The 11,208-nt window shown below is 48.9% G+C and overlaps 1 pseudogene; it reads left to right on the top strand.

Moving 5' to 3' along the window:
- The first annotated feature begins 10,952 nt into the window (after positions 1–10,952).
- LOC115335967 overlaps positions 10,953–11,208 on the top strand; it is a 33,095-nt pseudogene continuing 32,839 nt past the window's right edge.

The following is an 11,208-nucleotide window of genomic DNA, read 5'->3' as shown; positions in this document are numbered from 1 at the left end:
CAGGAGCCATTTCAAACTAAGTTATATGAGTGACAGGGAACAACTAGTTCACTGTGTGGCTATTTCCAGCATGGAAATACCTATGGAAATACGCTGTGCAATACCCAAGCGGCTTTAATTCATGGATTCAAATCCTGGGGTCATACCAATTCTCCCTTTCAAGGCAAATGAAAGAAGTTGTACAAAGCTCTGTGCGGAAGATGATGTGGGGGGTGTTGAGAGAAGACCTTCAGATAAATCTGTTGTTTGTGGGCATTAAAAAGACAGTTGTGCTAATCCTAGATGCTATATTTTTAAGCTTCAAGTGCCACCGGTTGCATTATCTTGTTTCTTGGCTGCTTGAGACAGGAAAATTACATTTCAATTGCTTTTTAATTCAGCTTAATCTGGTGCAAAAGTTAGTGTGCACCCTCTAATTTTGTTTTCTGAGCGGTTTGTTTCCGCTAATTCCTAATCAGCCAATGCTAAATCAAAACAGGCCTGGTTCAAGCTGAAATAGATGAGTCCTCACAACCTTGCCAAGCAGTTTAATTAAATTGGCTTAAAATCACGCCCCAAGATAAGTGGGGGCAGCCTCCTGCATAGGCCAGCCCTCAGCATTTGCTCCTCTGCCTGGAGAGCTCTCTTGCCCAAGGTGCTGTAGGATATGGCTGTGCAACAAGGCTGCGAGAAGTTTATCGTTATCCTGGGCTGCTCTTTCCCTCTCTGCCCTTTCCATTCCATCTCCACCTGCCAAATGCAATCAGAGCCATCCCGTTCAGTTGCTCCATCACCGCCAGCACGGGGAGGGAGAGGATGGGGAGAGAAAAACACGGGCAAATTGATTAGCAGCCCCCCTTCCCAGCCTTCGCTTCAGTCACTGATGGCGTGAGAGGTGGCATCGCCGAGCGCTCGGCCCCAGGAGCAGGCAGAGGATGAGTGGGGCTGATTTCAACCCATGCTGAGGACACGGGCAGATCAATATTTGCCCAACGGGAAAGGGAACAACCGCTGGAGGAAAAAAAAAAAACCGTTTCGTTTTTCAGAATAATAAGAGGGTATCACAGCTAATGGAGAAGAAAGGAGATAAAACCCTAAATCTACATGACAGTGTCCCCTGAGCTCAGCCTTGTGTGCTCAAGCTGAAAATCCACATCATGACAGGTATGAAAAGCTGCAGTTCCAGTTTAGAGGTTTTCTTTGGGGCTGCTCTCTCCCACCCTGCCACCCTTCGCCCTGCGCTCCCACCACAGCACTGCAGGTTAGTTAGACTGGAACTGGTGGTAGATTGGAAAATACTGGTTTTAAGCCCTGAGATGAAAGCACTGATTTTTCCTTCTCTGTTTTTTCATGTTTCTTTAATAGGTTTACCCTGACTGCATGCGGAGTAAGGTACTGGTCAGGAAAAATATCGGTGTGTGGCATCTCCGCAGCGGGGTTAGAAGAGGCAGGAACAGCCCGGGCTCCATCACAGGAGGTTGCATGGCCACAGCAGCTGGTCGGAGCAATCCCTCTGTGAAAGGAGAACCTCACCTGGCAGAGAGCGAGCAAAGGTAGGCATTCCTGCCAACCCCCTGAACGTCTGCTCTCAGACAGCGTATTTTCTCCATCAGCTCTAATGTAGTCCATTAAGTTAATATCAACAAATTAATTTTACTTATTAGTTACAGTAACACCAAGGAAATAATCCATTTGGGTTCCTGAACCAGCTGCCGAGGTAACTGCTGGTGGATGCGGGGCAATTCCCAAGCGTGGCAGGGATGGAGCCTGGAAATTCCTCCTTTTTTGGTTGGGATGCATCCTCCCGGCGCACGATCCTGGAGGGAGGCAGCGCTAACTCTGCAGCCTGTACCGGTTCCCCCCAGGGAGGCAGACGTCAGGCAGCCGGTGACCTCCCCACCGCCAGCCATTAGATTCATTTCAGTCCTATTGTTCGTGCAGCAGCCACGGGTTTGTGTCGAGATCAGAGCCACATTGTGCCAGGCACTAAACAAGCACATAATAAGTGACAGCCTCTGTCCGTTACAGTCTATCTAATCAGGACATGCAGAAGGTGGGAGAAGGGATTTATTGTTATCCTTGTCTTACTGCTGAGCCAGAGGCAAAGCTGAGCTCCGCAGCTGGATTTTCTGAGGCTCAAGGTGAAGCTTGTTGTTTCCCCTAATTTAGTGTAGCGGCCTCAAAAAAGCGGTCCTGCTTTTCTCCCCCTCCCTGGCTTTTCTCCCCCTCCTCCTCTGCAGCCGGGCAGCCATGGGGATGCGTCAGTTCAGACAGCTCATTTGCAGGGAAAGCAACCCACGAAAATAAAGAAAGAAGTATGGTTTTCCATCAGTTTGGTTGAAAGAGCTCCTGCTGTGGCCATGGGATCATTAGAGCTGGTGGACAAGGAGGAGAGGTGTCCCCGAGGGCAAGCAGCAGCGCAGCATCGCATCTTGCATCGCCAGCAGTTATGGCCGGTCAGGGCAAACTGGTCGCCAGTCCAGTGCCTCGTCCCTGCGGTCGGTACAGGAACATACCAGGGCTCTGCGGTGGGGTGGCACCAAGAGGAGGGAAGCCTGTCTTAAACGCAGCTTACTTTTCTCCCAAATACCTGGGAATTTGGCCCATTTAAGCGGGTTTGATAAATACCAACTCTGCCATGGTCGCCCGCTGTGCTGTGGGACATCTCCACTCCCGCGATCCTAGTTCAAGTTTGCCAGGAGTTTTTATGGCGTTGAGCAAATAGACTGTTCACGCCTAACACTTCTATGAGGTTATACGGACCAGAAAACTTGTCCCTCTGTGTGGTGCTTTTTAAGGCAAAGTGTTCTTCAGTGCCTTTTTCCAGCCCAGAAACTCAGGAATGTAGGTGCTGAAAAAAAAAAAGAAAAAAAAAGTCACATTGCTGTTATACAGGAGAGATCTATATTTATTGACAAAGAGGCCTGGCAGAGCTGGGAATTCCCTAGGAATTAAGGAGAAGGGAATTGATGTGCAGGAAGACAGTTTGTAAAGTGGGTAACGCCAGGAAGTGTAACACCAACCGATTATCCCGTCAGCTGGGCTGGAGTCGGTGGGAGCTGCTGCGGAGCTAACTGAGCCTGGGGAAGGAGCACAGCTAATGGTGTGAGTTGTGGGAGCCCTTTCCCACTTGCCAAATGCAGTTGTTAATGTCCATTAGGCAGACGGTGTAAGCGGATGCCCCAGAAAACCAGCACAGCCCTGGAGGGCCTGTAACTCCACACCAGGCTGAACGTTAAGGAACTAATTTTAACTTCTAAGCAGCATCCTTTCTGCCAGCCACGGAGGGATTAGAGTAACAGTTTTTGAAATTATTTAAAAATAACATCAGACTTAATCATAGCTATTTATTAAATCCATTATCCTCTGTCAGTTATGGGACACTGATTTATTCAGCTGCAGAAACTATAATCACCTATGGCCAAAAATCTTACTTTTTTTTTTTTTTTCCCCTAACGGAGCCCAGTAATAATTATTCCTTTAGTCCCTGAATCTGTAACTCAAGGAACTGAAACAGAGAAATCTATGGTGAATTTGGGGATGAGGCACAACAGAGTGATGGAGAAACCTTGGACTTCATGAAAAAACACATAATTTTGTATAACTCCTGTGTGGCCTTGCTCCATGGCACCTAGCAGGAGAAAGGCTAAGGAGTGGAGTACCTTGTAAATCACGTAGGGGAGAGAAACCCCACGAAAACCCCAGAAAACCCCCATAAATCATGGGGTCTTGAGCTTCTGGATGCCACGTTGCTGTCAGGGAGCCCACATGCAGCTTAATTAGACGAGGAGATGAGCTTTCCCATTCTCCTGCGCACACAGTGCTGGTCCTGTGGTTTTCCTCGGCGGGGAGGGCTGCCAGACGGCTGTTCACCTTGCTCCCACGCCTCTGATTATCACAGCATTTCAACAGAAATTACTGTCTTCGTTTAAAATGTGTACTTAGGGGCCTTTCTTTGAAAGCCATGCTTAGGAAATGCTAAAAAGAGCATTCAACATGCATATTCCACCTGATCCCAGAAGCTGAAGATAATTTTTTGCTAAGCCCAGGGGCAATATTCGTCTCTGTTTCGACTGCTTCACATCTCGTACACGCACTGATTTGGTAATGAGCTTTTTGGGGGTGGGGGGGCAGTAATTACATCTCACTGTGCCATCTCCTTCCTGCCACTCCACAGCTCAGAGGTTTGTCCTGGACAAGCCGGTGGGAGCAGGTCCCTCTGCACCGGCACAGCCCCTGGGCAGCATCATCCAGCTGGTGTGATCCTCCAAGCAGATTTGTTTTAACTGGAGCGGCTTGTGTTAGGGGATTAGATACGTAAAAATATGTACTCAAATTCTGCATGTCACTCCGAGCGGGCGGGTAATCGGCGTGGTCCATTTTTCTGAGGCTGAGGCACACAACTCCCTGGGAAAAAGGGCAACAAGGGGAGGAGGAATGGCAGAGCCCTCTCCTGCCTGCTCTGTCTTGTCTTTTCTACTCCTGAATGTTACAGAGTAAAGTGAACAGGAGGTGCCCGCAGCACAAACGGAGCGTTCCAGCAGGTGATCTCCCAAACACAGACGGTGAAAGCCCTGCAGACCTGCTAACGAAGCTGCTGATGGCTTATGTTGAGACCCTGGCAATCATAGCCCATGGTGAGGACTGGGGCTGTGGTTTTACTGGTGTCCTCGTCCAGGGCTGTGGATGGTGGGCCAGTCAGAGATGGGGTGGAAAGAAGCCCCAGGTCTGTGCTGGAAGGGATGGACCCAGGGACAGTCCCAGGACAGGGCTGGGATTGGGGACCATTTTGTGGGTTGGGGCTGGCCCAGTCCCACTGCTGGGGGCTGGGAGATGGTCCCTCTCCGGGACGAGGTTGGGGCTCCCGATGGCCTCTGGCTAAGCGTAAGGATTTGGTTGTTGGTGGTCCTTGGCCAGAACCAGACATAGAGCCCTGAGGCTGACGGTTGGGGTTAGGCGAGGACTAACTGATAGACCTGCTTCAGGTTTAGGGTGGGCTCTGAGGGTTTTGGCTATTCCTGACCTCTGTGTCAGGAACATTTGGAGAACTAAGGTAGGACAGACAGGAAGGCATGCGCAGGTGCACGAGCTGTTAGTCCCCACTCCTTTCCAGATCTGGGCAGAGACCTGTTTTCTGAATTAACACTCCTCTGCTGTTGGCAGACACAGCTAAACCCTGGTGGAACAGTTGGCTTAGCCCTCTGTACAGCTGGTCCACCTAGGGCAGAGACACTCGGCAGAGCTCTATGTCTCTCCATGAGCTCAAATGGCCAAAGTCTGTGCTATGGATTAAAAATTCCCAACCTTGCCAACGGTCTGTGTAGGGTCAATTTGACGCCACATGCCAGAGGTTTCAGGGGATTTTTTCCCCTCTTTTTCCTTTAAAAAAACTCTTTAGAAATTTTGGGGCTGTTTGTTTTGCCTCCATAATTCCTTGCATTAAAAGAGTGCTACAGCTGAAAAGCTGAGCACTGAAAAGTTAAGACACCAGAAAGACAGACTTGAACTTCGCTTTCATGTGCATACACCTCCCCGTAGAGTTTTTGATCGTATTACTGCAGACTGTCTTCTGCAGGACCCATGACTCACTGAGCACCTAGTGGGATTTGAAAGTACTTGCTTGGCATTGTCCCCATCAGACCCTCTGTGCCTCACGAGCAGCGATCTGCCCTTGTTTGGTTAGAGACTGCTCTTGTCTCCGTACAGTCAATACCCCTCCAGCCCTCACAGGAATACACTGATCCTCCCCAAGCAAGCAACAGACGACAGCTGAGAATGAAGATACAGCTTTCGTTACAGAACCAGCATTATTTTTTAAATGACTAATAAATGCAAAAACATCTTGCAGTCTCCTGGGCCAGATCTTTATATAACCCAGTGATCCTTCAGCAGGGCTTTCTGGTCCGGATACCGTTCCTCCCCTAACCACCAGAGATGAGTTTGCTGCTGCTGCTGCTGCTGAAACGCAACCCCAAAAGGCAGCATCTGAACCGAGTTCCTTGTTACTCCAAGGCTCGTCACTACAGCACAAAGGCTGAGGCTCTAGAGCGAGCCGTAAAAAGCGATTTTTGTATTTTCTGTTCCTCACCCTGCCTTCCTCCATTTACAACCTCCTTCTTTGTAACTGGGAATGTCACCATGGACACCTGGGCTACTGCGTTTAGCCTGGGATCCCTGGCAGCACTAAGAGGGAGAGACCAGAGCCTTTCTTCCACATGGTCTGTATTATATGGGCTGGTTTGCCCCTTACCTGAAGACCGTTTTCCAACCTAAAACCTAGTTATGCTCCCCATCCCTTCGGGCAAGAAGGCTGGACTCTCAGTTTCACCTTAACATGATGAAGAAATCTGTGTCAGGGCAAGAAACTGAGCCCACACCGAAGGCAAACATCCTGCTTAGCAGACAACTCCCTCCCCGTGATCTGTTGGCCGCAGAGCTTGCTGTGCAGCACTATCAGGCCACGTTACTGCACAATGTCTCCTTCATTTTCTAAGAGAACCTTCAAAAACCTCCTTACCAGATAATATAATCATTGTAACGGGATGTGGCTGGATGAACCAGCTGCAGCCCAACGCGGGCTGTCGCAGTGGGATTTGCAGAGTGCGGTGATGTGCTGGAGAACAGCGTGGCCAGGGATGATACAGGACGGGGTCTGTGCTATAGAAACTGCAATGACATTTCATTAAACTCAGCAAGAGGCATCCTAGTTACTCAGGAAGCGATTTGGCTGAGTTCTAGTCATTGCTGATCTGTCCATGGGCTGAGTGAGCTTGTAGCTATTTAAGGTTTGCCATTTTGACCTGTATCACTTCATAGAGAGATCCGATTGCTCCCTTTGCAGCTCACTCCTCCTATGCGCTCAGAACAGACATTTATGCACGTTACACATGAGTGAACAGGTCAGAACCCATTATTTATTTGCTGCATTTCACGTCTTTCTCTAAGATGTTTGTCTGAGAACTGTTTACGATCTCCATTCACAGATTCAAGGTTTGAAGTAATGACCTAAAAAAGCCCAGAAAATATGACTTGCTGCGGATACATTCCTGAGACGTTAATCACAATTCTCAATATTCAAGACTCAAGCTGGCCATGGTTTCTGTGGTATTATCCTGCTCCTGATGGGACATGCTGAGTTCTTAGAATCAGATTTTCAGGGTGAATAGTCAGTTACAAATTCAAGAGGTGGGTGTAACATGAACTCTCTAATTTTCACCTCAAAGCGGCTGTTTATCTGAATCTTCCTGCTTGGAAACTCTATCCGAAGCGTATTCACCCGAAACACCCACAATGGCAATACTTGCAGAGTAACCACATCCCAGACACTCCAGCTGAGGCAAATATAGCAGAGAAATACTTAAAGCTGATACAGAAGCAGTTGCCTTTCAGGGCAGTTTACATCCCCTAAGCAACTGAAACAAGACCATAACACGACAACGGCCTTTATCCTCTCTGCTTGTAGGCAACACACAGAATTTATTCATCATAAACATGGGGCCTAGAAATGATTTGAAAATGAAACTTTAATTCCAGCACCAACATGGCTGCTCCTGCCAAAGCTTCAGCTTGAGGTTTGTCTGCCAAAGATCAGCTCCTCTCACCGATGAAATCCGCCAGTCCGCCTTGGCAAGAAGGGCACAGCCAAAGACATGACTTTGAACAAAGGCTTTATTAGACGGTCTTTTTATTTCAGCCTCTTGTCCCTATACTCCAGCAGCCGAGTTCACAAAACACCCTCTAAGGAAAAGAAAGACAAGGAGAAATCCCCACGAAACAAAGCATTATCTGATCTCTCCTGAGGGACCACAGCTTTCCCAATCGGGCTCCCAGCATTGCAGTCCGCTGAACTTACGGATAAGGAATGTGTTGTCTCTTTTAAAATGTAAGTGCTGGCTCAGGCCCTTTGGGCAGCTGTGAAAGAGCCTGGCCAGCCCTTGTAAACACACATCTTCCAGGATCGTGGGTTTAGCCAGGCAGGTACTTGCAGAGTGTGGGGTGGAGATCAGGAAGGACCACGTGGCAGAAATCGCAAGCAGAGGCAGAAAGAGAAAAGCACAGCGCCCGCAGGTGTACATGAAGCCTGTCTGGATCTATATTCACCCTGTTTTATAACAGATAGACTCGAACTCACAGGTATTTTAACCATAAGTTTATTAAGTTCTGTGTGATTTGGGGGAAGTGAAATTTCAGAATTTTAACTCACCCCCAATTGTTGGCATGGCCTTACCACTTGACCTATGGCTTTTGGAACTACATTTACACCTAAGCTTTTAAAAACATATATTGCCTCTGGGTACCTAAACAACACAGCTGAGGGCTGCCTTTAGAGAAGCTAAACACCAGTCACTCCTACTGACTTTAGAGTGAAAGGCCAAAGTAAAACAGACTTTTTGTAGGTACTTAGTCTGCCAAAGACTGGACTGACAATGAGTGGACAACTCTGAAGATTTAAGTTTTCATGCTGTGCCTCAGTTTCCCCAGCTGTAAAAGCATGTTGAGGCATAAAGAATGTAAAGTTCCATTAAGGTCTGAGACCTGCACCCAAGAAACTCTGTTTGATGCAAGTATGAACTATTTTCAGTCACATGCATTTATCTTCTGTAGGTGTTTGGTTTAACATTTCATTGATCTGTTTCAGAGACCACGCAAGTCCATGTATTTCAGGAAGGTGACAGATAAAGCGTAGACCTGCATCAAGTCTCAAATATACGTTGCCAATCTGGGCATCTAACACCAGCAAGTCTACAGATGTAACTGTATAGATTGAGAGGGGAAATGATTGCTGAGCTGCTATAGTCTCTTATCGCTGCCTGATCAGAAGTGGAAATGGACAGAGGGAAGTTTCTCCTTCCTGTTTTATGGATGAAATTCATCCCAGAGCAGCAGATCGCAATTGACGGTGTTACACCAGGACCTCCTTGAGCCCTAAAACCGGTTTCCGAAGGTGCGGCACTGCTGCCTTGGAGTCCTTGCACGCATATATTTTTAGACCACCAAGGTTTTCAGGAGGATGGTGGGGAAAATGAGATCACCAGAAGGGCCAGCGCCGTCATCGTCTCTAACCAGTGCCGAGCTATTCTGATTTCAGCCCAAGCAGTAGCCTCTGAAACCAGACCCTGCTGGCAAAGAGTCCCCCCCCGCCCACCCCAGTTACCCCAGACTAACTCCAGTGCAGCCGGCTGTGACTCACGAGACTGGCGCGAAGCATTGCTTGGGGCTGTCATCACGGGGGCTGCGGAGGTGGAACGGAGAGCAGCCCTCGGCCTGGGCAGTGCGTCCGCACTGCGAAACAAAGCCACAGCACAGCCCGTGTTCCCTTTAATCTAAGTAATGCATAGTAGTGATGAAATCAGCTTTGCCTCTGCAGGGAGCAACAAGTTGAGCAGGTATCGTGGGTCCCAAGGAAGCATGTCTTTAGGTAGCTGGACACTAACGAAGACTACTCACTATCAGCAGTTTGACTGTTGCCTTGACAACATTAAAGCTAGTTCAGGTGTGTGGGTGGGGGAAGGAAGACTGCTTGGAGCGTGGGACATAGTCTGCTCCCAACACGGAACAGGTCCCCAAAAATGCAAAGCCTTGGGACATGAGCCATGTCCTTGAACTCCCCTGTTCCCTCCTGTGGAATGGCTTCGCCACAGGTATGGTCTCAGGTCGTGACAGGGGTGAAAACCACCAAGGGGCACGTGAAATGGATGTGCCGTGGACTCTCGTAGATGACCCTGGTGGTTTTTGATGCCTGAGGACAGGAGCTGATGAACCAGGTCCTCTCTTTCAGGTTCCTCTGAACACCTTTTACAGCTGTGCCTGCATTTCTGCTATTTTCTGCACTGCTGTAACCTTTCACAGCAGAAAGGAGTGGGGGTGTTTATGCCCATACTGCATAAGAGGGTTTATGCCCATACTGCACACGAGGCATCTGCACGGGAGTTGCCTTACCCCAGGGAGCGAGTGAGAAGCTCTGTGGTTGCCCTGACTTACAGTTACTTCAGGGGTTTCTCTGGGAACCACAGAAAACCACCAACACCCTCACTACTCCTGAAATCCCACTGGCACCCCCCATCCAAGTACTGCCCTCACCAGACTTGGGCCTTAGGGTCTTGCGGTGTTCAGGAGCAAAAGATGGAAGAAATACCCTCCTTCTCAGCCATAGGCAGGTTGCCAGTGGCCCGGCACTGGACAGTGAGGAAGGCTGAAGAGAAAGTGGGAATATCCTCCCTATGTCTCCTCAGTTCATCTCACTTTCTGGCCCCTCTTAGGAACTACCACGCAGGTTTGGGATGTTGACTTGCCTGTTCTTTCTGCTGCAGGTTCCTATAGAACTGGAAGGTATTGTTGGTGTGAACAGGACAGCACCACAGGAAATTCCAGGCTTCTTCAGTCTGCTTTCTCAGCAACGTGGGAAGCACTGTTCCCCTTCTCCTTTCCTTCTAGTTTTACCTTCTGCCTAAAAGAGAAGCCAAGATGTCTGATGGTTATAAGGAAGAACGTGTGGATGATACTGACCCCATGCAGTTCCTCCTGAGAAAGAGAAAGCTGAGGCCATGATCAAGCCTTACGACATCAAGACATCCTGCTGGGTGAAGGATGGGAAAGGGGGGTTCCTTGCTGGGGAGATCAGTCTGAAAAGGATGACAAAGCCATGGTGAAGATAGTAGTCAACCAGCTAAGCTCTACTTTATGGGTTCAACAGGAAAGCTGTAGCCTGCTGCCCCCAGAGGAAGTGCAATGACGTCTGAGTCCAGACCTGTTTTGCTCTGTGGGTCAGCCAATTTGTGGGACACCTTTCCTGAGGCCACCAGCCAGGGGCAGTGGCTGCTAGAACCAGACTTGGAGTGGAAACATGTCCAAGAGAGTGTCTTCCCACGTGGTCCACGGAGACCCATCTGGGATAACATCACCTATTTCCTCTTCCCCAATGCTGCAGACCATCACAGTGAAGAATGTCCAGCAGATGGATGGAATGGTGGATGATGAACCCACCCGAGTTCAACCAGATCGATGACATGGCAAACATGACCTTCCTGAATGAGGCCAGCGTCCTGGACAACCTATGTCAGCACTACACCCAAATGAGGATCTATGATTTGAAAGGGCAGAGGGGAATGGCAAAGCAGTGTGGGGTAATGGCAGGACAGGAACCCGTCCCGACTCAGAGGGCCAGCCTGTGCTGTTGAAAATTGTGTGTGTGTGCGACTTAAATCTTCCGATGCCAGCTCATATCCAAGC

Source organism: Aquila chrysaetos, chromosome 25, assembly GCF_900496995.4.
Source record: "Aquila chrysaetos chrysaetos chromosome 25, bAquChr1.4, whole genome shotgun sequence".
NCBI classification, from domain to species: Eukaryota; Metazoa; Chordata; class Aves; order Accipitriformes; family Accipitridae; genus Aquila; species Aquila chrysaetos.
Note: the sequence above shows the minus strand (reverse complement) of the source record. Positions and strands in the feature narration are given on the sequence as shown.